Source organism: Beta vulgaris, chromosome 6 (assembly GCF_026745355.1).
Source record: "Beta vulgaris subsp. vulgaris cultivar EL10 chromosome 6, EL10.2, whole genome shotgun sequence".
Lineage (NCBI taxonomy): Eukaryota > Viridiplantae > Streptophyta > Magnoliopsida > Caryophyllales > Amaranthaceae > Beta > Beta vulgaris.
Genome location: NC_079207.1, coordinates 10,397,775 through 10,406,693, shown reverse-complemented (window position 1 = coordinate 10,406,693; position 8,919 = coordinate 10,397,775). Strand labels below are relative to the sequence as shown.

The following is an 8,919-nucleotide window of genomic DNA, read 5'->3' as shown; positions in this document are numbered from 1 at the left end:
TTAATAATAATTACCAATAGTAACAATTAATAGGTATAACAACAACAATAATAATCCTTTTGAACAAATGTACTAGTAAATAATAATACTCCCTTTGTATTTTTTTTGATCTTTTTCACTTAAAATCTTGACACTATTCACCGTTAGAGAGAATCTTTTAGATTTTTCTTAATATATAAGAAAAAATATAGTCATGTGGGGTCTTGTTTGATTCGTCTGAATGAGTACTTTATTAGTATTCAATTATTATAATTTTTACTAATATGTAATGAAGGATATTTAATAGTAATAATGAGTTTTTAAATATAAGCATGATCTGATCCGAACTGATCTGAACCTATTTTTTCTGATATGATTTGATCTCAAATAATAAAAATAAGGTGAACTGAACATAGCCTTAGTGGTAATATATATTTAATAATCTGATATTTGATTACGCCTCCAATTTCCATGTACATTATAGGAGGCTTTTGGGGTTTCGACTTTAGTGGTATTACTGGTATCTATTTCGAAATGGTCGTCGACTATTTCAAGATACAATAGTAACAATGGCACAACTGCACAAGTGCCGAGCGGATTAGGATCAAGCTATTTCTTTTTTCAGTTTGTTTGGAACTTGGAGAGTTTGGCAAATGTCTGTTTAATCTCATTTGGTTCAAACAATGGAATGGAAAGGGAATAGAATGGAATGGAAAGTTGGAATGGTAATATAATAAAATCTGTTATATTAGAAATTTGTTTGTTTACATGTAGGAATGGAGTCGTTGTCCTAATGACTCCTTTAGTTACTGTTTGGCTCAACTTTTTAATGGAAATAGTTTTTAAAAATATCACTCTTATGTATAGAATCATCATAATTATTCAAAAAGGTATTAAAGCTGAAAGTTGGAGATACATAAAAAGGTATAAAATTATTACAAATTTTTAAAAATACATCAAATTCTGGAAACAAAATATCAAAATTCTATAAAAAATCGGAAAAAAATGTATTAAAGATGAAAGTTGGAGATGAAACCTAATTGATATTCATAAGCACATGTGAAGAAATGAGTACCAAGTTTCAGGTTTTGTTCAATTTGTAAAAATATAAAAGAGGGCAGAAAATTCTAAATTGGTTGTCGAATTAAAAATTAAAAATAAATGGAAAATAAAATGGCAAAAACAATTTCTATACTTCTCGAAAATTTGAAAAATATTCTAGAAACTCATATTAAATTCAAAAAAAATCGAAGAAAAAGAGCAAACCCATAATTAAATTCGCAAGCAAAATTGAAGAAAAGAGTACCAAAATTTGCAAGCATAATTTCGAGGAAAACTCAAATAAAAAGAAGCAAAAAACATGAAAATGGTGAAGTGGAGAAGATTGATTCATAAACCAGCAAAAAAAAAGGATGATATATCACATGAAAATTACCTTTGAAGAGGAGAAGATTGATTATAGAACTTATCTTTGCATTAGATTTATGGTGAAATAGAGACGACAGAGAGGAAGTGAGGAGTACTCATGGATGGTTAACCGTCCCGAAATAACATTTCGGATTGGTAACCAGAAGTTTCGGCTCACTCTTTTTGCGAAACGTAACCGCAACCGTTTAGACCGGTTACCGACTAAGCGGTTAACCGTTTTTTCGGTATGGATTTTCGGTTAAGTATTATTCGTTATTTAAGTTATAATATCATGTTTTGCTTAAATGTACATATATATTTTAAATTTTTTTGTGCATATATTATAATATTATATATACTCTAATATAAAATGTATTATAAAGTGTATAATAAATCTATTGAAAAACATAACTAACACTAATAATTCATTCCATTTCCTAATTATAATGTTTATATTAATACTAGAGTTTCCAAATAATTACTACTTCCTCTAATTGTTGTAACTTAGCAACAAATATTAGAATTAATGTAATTGTTTGAAAATATTTCACAACAATTAAATAGAGAAAACAAATATTTCAGTATTTTGGTTAACCGTTCATTCAAAAATCATAACTGTAACCGTACCGTTTAACTTTTAATTTTATTGGTTTGGTAACTGTACCGTTAAATTTGTTATTTGTTGGTACGGTAACCACCCATTCAGACCAGATTTTCGGTATTTCAGTACCGTTTTTCGGTTTCGATTTTTTATGAACACTCCTAGTGAGGAGGATAGTGTGTTTGAGGGGCGTGAGGGTTTTTTTTTTCTAGTGATGGGGGAAGAGTTTCAAAAAGGAGGAGTGAGATATGGGCTAATAATGGAATAAATTATTAGACTATTCAACCAAACAGAGTATAATGGAGCCCATTACTTGACTCCGTTTCCAGAGTGAAAAAGGGCCAACCAAACATGCAGACCCTTAGTGACTTTTTGGTTCATCAAGACGATGAATTATCCTTAATTTAGTATTGGAATATGCACAAGTAATTAAGTAATAACAATTAAACTATTAATTTGAGAATTAACTGTCTTGATCAAACAAGAGTTGGATTTTAACGGATTTGAATATTTCAGTTAAGAGCATGAATATCTTTATGAGAATAAGTAGATTGGATTATTAGTAGTTTAATTGTAATGCTCTGTTTAATGTGTCTTTTTGCGTGAATCCACGGAATAAATAAAATGCATGTTTAAGGAAGTCAGATACTCGAGAGAAGTTTATATTACTTTGAGCTAGAGATGGCCAACAGTGCGGGACCATCCAGCCCAACCCGCCTTTTCGGTCGTGTGGGCTGAGCTCACGAAAATCCCGCTCCCGCCCAGCTCGAATTGTGAAATTGGTGTGTGGGCTGTGGGCAAGATTTTTTGAGTCCAACCCACGAAAGCCCGCTACTAAACCGCCTAACCCGGTCTGCGAAACCGATCTTGATAATTTATATCCAGATGTCCCTATTATGTGTGGTAGTACCACCCTAGTAGCTGATTTGATAGCTTTTCCTTTGCATGATTTTGATGTAATTCTAGGGATGGATTGGCTTAGTAGGCATAAAGCCAAGATAGATTGTGAGAAACAAAAGGTGTCGGTAGTTGGTCCTAGTGGAGTCCATGAGTTTTATAGAGGGTCTTCTTTGAAAATCATTTCTGCTTTGACTCTAAAATCCTATTTGAGGAAGGGTTGTCCTATGTACTTGTGCCATGTTCACGACACTAGCAACGAAGAGCCACGTGTTGAAGATGTTCGTATTGCTAGCGAGTTTGTAGATGTTTTTCCTGATGATATTCCTGGCATGCCTCCGAGACGTGATGTTGAGTTCAGTGTTGACTTGATGCCTGGAACTGGACCTATTTCTAAGCCTCCTTATAGAATGGCGCCTGCTGAAATGAAAGAACTTAAGGCTCAGTTAGAAGAGTTGCTTGATAAGGGCTACATTCGACCTAGTGTATCTCCATGGGGTGCACCTGTTTTGTTTGTGAAGAAGAAAGATGGGAGTCTTCGTTTGTGTATTGATTACAGAGAGCTCAACAATGTTACGGTGAAAAACAAGTACCCCTTGCCAAGAATAGATGATTTGTTTGATCAGTTGGTGGGAGCTGGAGTTTTCTCGAAGATTGATCTGAGATCTGGATACCATCAACTTCGTATTGCAGAGAATGATATTCCTAAGACGGCTTTCAGAACTCGCTATGGGCACTATGAGTTTACTGTTATGCCCTTTGGGTTGACTAATGCTCCAGCAGTGTTCATGGACTTGATGAATCGAGTCTTCAGGCCGTACCTGGATAAGTTTGTGGTGGTGTTCATAGATGATATACTGATTTATTCAAAGGATGCTAGTGAGCATGAAGAGCATCTTCGCACTGTTCTGCAGGTATTGAGGGAGAATAAGTTGTATGCTAAGTTCTCCAAGTGCGAATTCTGGCTGGAGAAAGTTGCTTTTCTTGGTCATATCATTTCTAGGGAGGGTGTCTCAGTTGATCCATCAAAGATCCAAGCTGTTTCAATGGCCTACTCCAAAGAGTGTGACTGAGATTCGCAGTTTCCTTGGCTTGGCGGGTTATTATAGGAGGTTTGTGAAGGACTTCTCGAAAATAGCTCGGCCGTTGACTGCATTGATGAGGAAGGATACTAGGTATCGTTGGGATGATGATTGTGAGACGGCATTCCAGATTTTGAAGGAGCGTCTCACCACAGCTCCTGTGTTGACCTTACCTGATGGTAACCTTGAGTACGAAGTGTTCACAGATGCTTCGAAGAATGGGCTTGGTTGTGTGCTTATGCAGGATAAAAAGGTTGTTGCTTACGCTTCTAGGCAACTGAAGAACCATGAGTTGAATTATCCGACGCATGATCTAGAATTGGCAGCTGTTGTTTTTGCACTTAAGATCTGGCGTCATTATCTGCTTGGCACATCATTCAAGATATTTTCAGACCACAAGAGTCTGAAATACATTTTCACTCAGAGAGAGCTGAACATGAGGCAGAGAAGATGGTTAGAGCTGATCAAGGATTATGATATGGAGATTCAATACCATGAGGGTAAGGCTAACGTTGTTGCAGATGCACTTAGTAGGAAATCCTCTCACTGTTTGCAGACCATGCGTTCGAGGAATCGTCTTCGAGAGGAGTTTCAGATCTTGATGTGGAGATAGTGCAATTGGGAGCTCAGCTTAACTCTCTTATGATTCAGTCCACTTTGTATGATGAGATCAAGAAAGCTCAAGCACATGATCAATTTTTAAAGGACAAGCAAGCTAATGAGCCTGTCAATTTTACAGTGGCTGAGGATGGTAGCGTGAGATTCAAAGGGAGATGGTGTGTTCCTAATGTTCCTGAGTTGAAGGAAAAGATCTTAGGAGAAGCTCATTCAGCACAATATTCAGTTCATCCTGGAGGGGATAAGATGTACAAGGATCTTAAGCAGACTTTTTGGTGGCCGCATATGAAGACGGATGTTGCTAAGTATGTCTCGAGATGCTTGACTTGTCAGAAGGTCAAGAGTGAGCACAAGAGGCCTCAGGGGATGATTCAGCCTTTAGAGGTTCCTACATGGAAATGGGACTCGATCTCGATGGATTTTGTTTGTGGACTTCCGAGGACACCAAAAGGGAATAATATGATTTGGGTTATTGTGGATCGTCTTACCAAGTCTGCTCATTTCGTTCCCATGAAAGATACTTGGAAGCATGAACGATTGGCTAGTGCTTATAGAGAGCACGTGATCAGACTTCATGGTGTTCCGAGTGATATTGTTTCGGACAGAGATCGCAGATTCTTGTCTAACTTTTGGCAGAAGCTTCAAGAAGCTTTGGGGACTAAGTTAAAGATGAGTACAGCTTTTCATCCTGCTACAGATGGTCAGACGGAGCATACTATTCAAACATTGGAGGATATGTTGAGGGCTTGTGCCTTAGAGTTTCAGGGCTCTTGGGAGGATAAGCTTGATTTGATTGAGTTCTCATATAATAACAGTTATCATTCTACCATTCGGATGGCACCATTTGAAGCTTTGTATGGTAGGCGTTGTCGTACTCCTTTGTGTTGGAGTGATATTGGTGAGTCGGTTGTGATTGGTCCAGAGATGATTCAGGAGACTGTTGAGCAGGTCAAGCTCATCCAACAGAAAATGAAGGCGGCACAAGATAGACAGAAGAGCTATGGTGATAAGCATCGTCGCCATGAGGAGTTTCAGGTGGGAGAGAAGGTGTTTCTTAGAGTCTCTCCTATGAAAGGAGTTATGAGATTTGGGAAGAAGGGCAAGTTGAGGCCTAAGTTCATTGGCCCGTATGAGATTCTGGAGAGAATAGGAGAGGTGGCTTATAGATTGGCATTGCCGCGAGGCGTTGATCGTGCGCATAACGTGTTCCATATTTCTCAGTTGCGGCGATACATTAGTGACCCTTCGCATGTGCTACAACCAGAGTCTCTCCAGTTAGATGATAACATGACTTATGAGGAGTTTCCAGTTCAGATTCTCGATCACAAAGTTCGAAAGACTCGCAAAGGTGAAACAAAAATCGTGAAGGTGTTGTGGTCAAACCACAACTCGGAGGAGTCTACTTGGGAAGCTGAGGATGCGATGCGTCTTAAGTATCACCATCTCTTCACCCAGGTAAATTTTTAGTTACGAGGACGTAACTCTTTTTTTAAGGGGGGTAGAATTCATAATAATTTTATAGATGTGTGATTGAAAGTTATATGATAAAGTTTGTGCATGTGTGATTGAAAGTTTTATGATAAAGCTTCGATGTGTTCCACTCCCTACTTGTTATATTACGATGATTCCTATGATAAAGTTCGTGAGCTGTTTCAGAAACAAGAGTATAAGTTTAATCATTTGAGTAATACTTTAAGTTTCGGGACGAAACTTATTTTAAGGGGGGTAGATTGTAACACCCCGTATTTTATACCCGTATAGTAATTAGTTACATTAATTTATTTAATAAAAATGATTTCAGATTTCTTTTTTAAAAAAAAATACTTTTTTTTTACTAACTTTGACTTTACCTTTGAAGTGGTTAAAAAAGAAAAAAAACTGATTCCTAAATTTACTAGGTTACTATCTAATACATATTAGTATAAGGAGAGAGAAAGTAAAAAGAAAAATAAAAGAAAGTCTTCATCCCTCTTCTAACCTACGTGCAGTAGCTTTAAAAAAAAAAAGGATGAAGCCTTCCTCACATTGATCATCTTCTTCTCCATTTATTTTTCCCTTATTTTTGATTCAATACCCTAAATTCATGAATTTTGTTCAACTTTCTTCACGATTCAACTTTCCTTCATCTACCTTTTTCAATACTTAGATATTGTGAGTATTTCAAAGAGGTAAAATTTGGGTTTTATTTTGGAAGTTTTTGGGACGAACTTCAGATCAAAAGGGCGTTTTTCGGGTCTTCTTGTGTGATTTTTATCTTCCATATTCAAGTAAGTTCTAACTTTTAGTTTCAATTTCGAATTTCAGTTTTGTTTAAGTTTCAAAGTTTGGGTATGTTAAATTAGGGTTCTTGGGTGAATTAAATTGGGGGAAAATTTATGGTGTGCGAAATTTATATGAAAGGTTCATGTTTTATGGTTAATTTGATTTAGTTAACGTAATTTGGGGGTTTGATTGCTAGTTGTTAGTTTCGAAATTATTATGAAATTTCCATTATGTTGGTTTGATGTGTATTGGTGTAGGTTGTGGTTTCATTACAAAACAGAGTAGTAATCTTAGCTTGATTCAATATGGTCCACTGTTATAAAAGTTTGTTTTCATTGTATGTTCTGTTTTGCACGCAGCTACTGTTTTGGCAAATTCTCAATGATGCTGTCGTTTTTAGACCTTGGTTCCTTCATGAAAGTTGTAGAGCTTGAAGAGTTAATGAATTTAGGCTCAAAAATTGTGTGATTTGGAGTTGTATACTTGGAGTTATGCCTTGTGCAAGTTCTGGGTGTTTAGCTGTTTTGGTGGTGGCGATAATATGTTATAGGAATTTTTATGTTGTGTTGGTATTGTGCTGTGATGTAAATAATATTATGATAATTTGATATTTCTACCATCTATGGAGTACATATATGTAGATAGACATAGTAGGTGTCTGATACTTTGTTTAGAACATAGAAGTGTCGTCGCTACTTTACTACACTATACGGCTATATACTCTATATTATTCTGATAATTGGATGTATAGTAATCTTTATAAAATGTAGTGTTTATATAATGATATGAATGATTGTTGCGAGTCAATTTTAGGTATGTCGTAAGTGGCTTATACTATATTATTATTATATTATAGATTGCGGGTTCGTAGAGGAACCTTTCTGACTCGAGATTGAGTTTTGTTAGCTGTGGTTGCTGATAAGGTAAGATTTCTTACTGTGCTTGTACAGATGAGTTGAGAAACTGTTTTATAATGTTTGGAAATTTATTTTTACAATGAGATTGTTTTATGAAGTTTATACGTTGAGATTTAAATGGTTCTCGATATTTATATTGAAAGAGTTTATGAGATTATTCATGAGATTTATATTAAAAGGAGGAAATTCCTCAATGTTACCAAGTTGAGATTTTGAAAGGAGGAAGTTACTCACCCTTACGAGGGTTTATAGAGTTTTATTGTGGGGTTGCCGGTAAGCGGTATTCTCCGAGTTTGGGAGTATGTTGAGTTAACAGTGTCTCAACAATATATTTAGTAGTTGGGTGTATGTTGATCAATACACTTGCCATTAGTCTTCCTTCTTGGTACGTTATCAAGTTAGGGGTATGCATACTAGGGACTTTGGTGTTTACCTTGTCTAGTGAGCCTAGCTAGCTCATTGGATTTTTATATACTTCCTACTCACAGATTACGAAAGGTTATATTTGAAAGTTTTACAGAATAGTTCAGATTGAAAGAAAGATCGTATTTGAGTTTATTAGAAAGTTAATTATATATATATACTCTGTACACCTCTTAAATGAATTTGTAAGATATTCCTATATATCTTACCTGCACATTGAATAGTTTTGTTTTATTTCAGTATTAAATCTTGCTCAGCCTTTGGCTGATATTACAGTGTTTAATGTGCAGGGACTTGAAGATAGTTAGCTCCAGTTGGGTTAAAGAGTGCGTTGGATCCCTTTTGATTTAATAAGACTTTTAAAAAGACTTCCGCTGTTATTCATTTATAAGATTTATGTTCCGGTTTGTAATAATTAATTTACATTCTATTTAGTTGGTCTGTAATAGTTAGTTAAAACTTATTGTTTATTGTTTTAGTTAGAACCATTAGCCTTGCGGTTATTATTAATAATTATCGCGGCGTAGCACCTTTGGATTTCCGAGTTTATTTTATTAAGTTGATTTTAGAAGTATTGGAAATTCAGGGTTGTTACAGATCTAGACCGACATGAACCGGACCAGCCCAAATTCAAAAATAATGAAATTATTCATTAATTAATAACTGTATATATATATTTAATTAATTTTAAATGTTTTGTGTAAGAATAAAAAATGATTTTAATGATTAAATA

The 8,919-nt window shown here is 35.3% G+C and overlaps 1 long non-coding RNA gene across 1 annotated transcript; it reads left to right on the top strand.

Moving 5' to 3' along the window:
* The first annotated feature begins 6,208 nt into the window (after positions 1-6,208).
* On the top strand, positions 6,209-8,727 carry LOC104895659 (uncharacterized). The gene is made up of 3 exons (XR_790347.4): positions 6,209-6,851; positions 7,703-7,769; positions 8,477-8,727. It is a non-coding gene; the product is annotated as an uncharacterized LOC104895659 (long non-coding RNA).
* Positions 8,728-8,919: the final 192 nt, after the last annotated feature.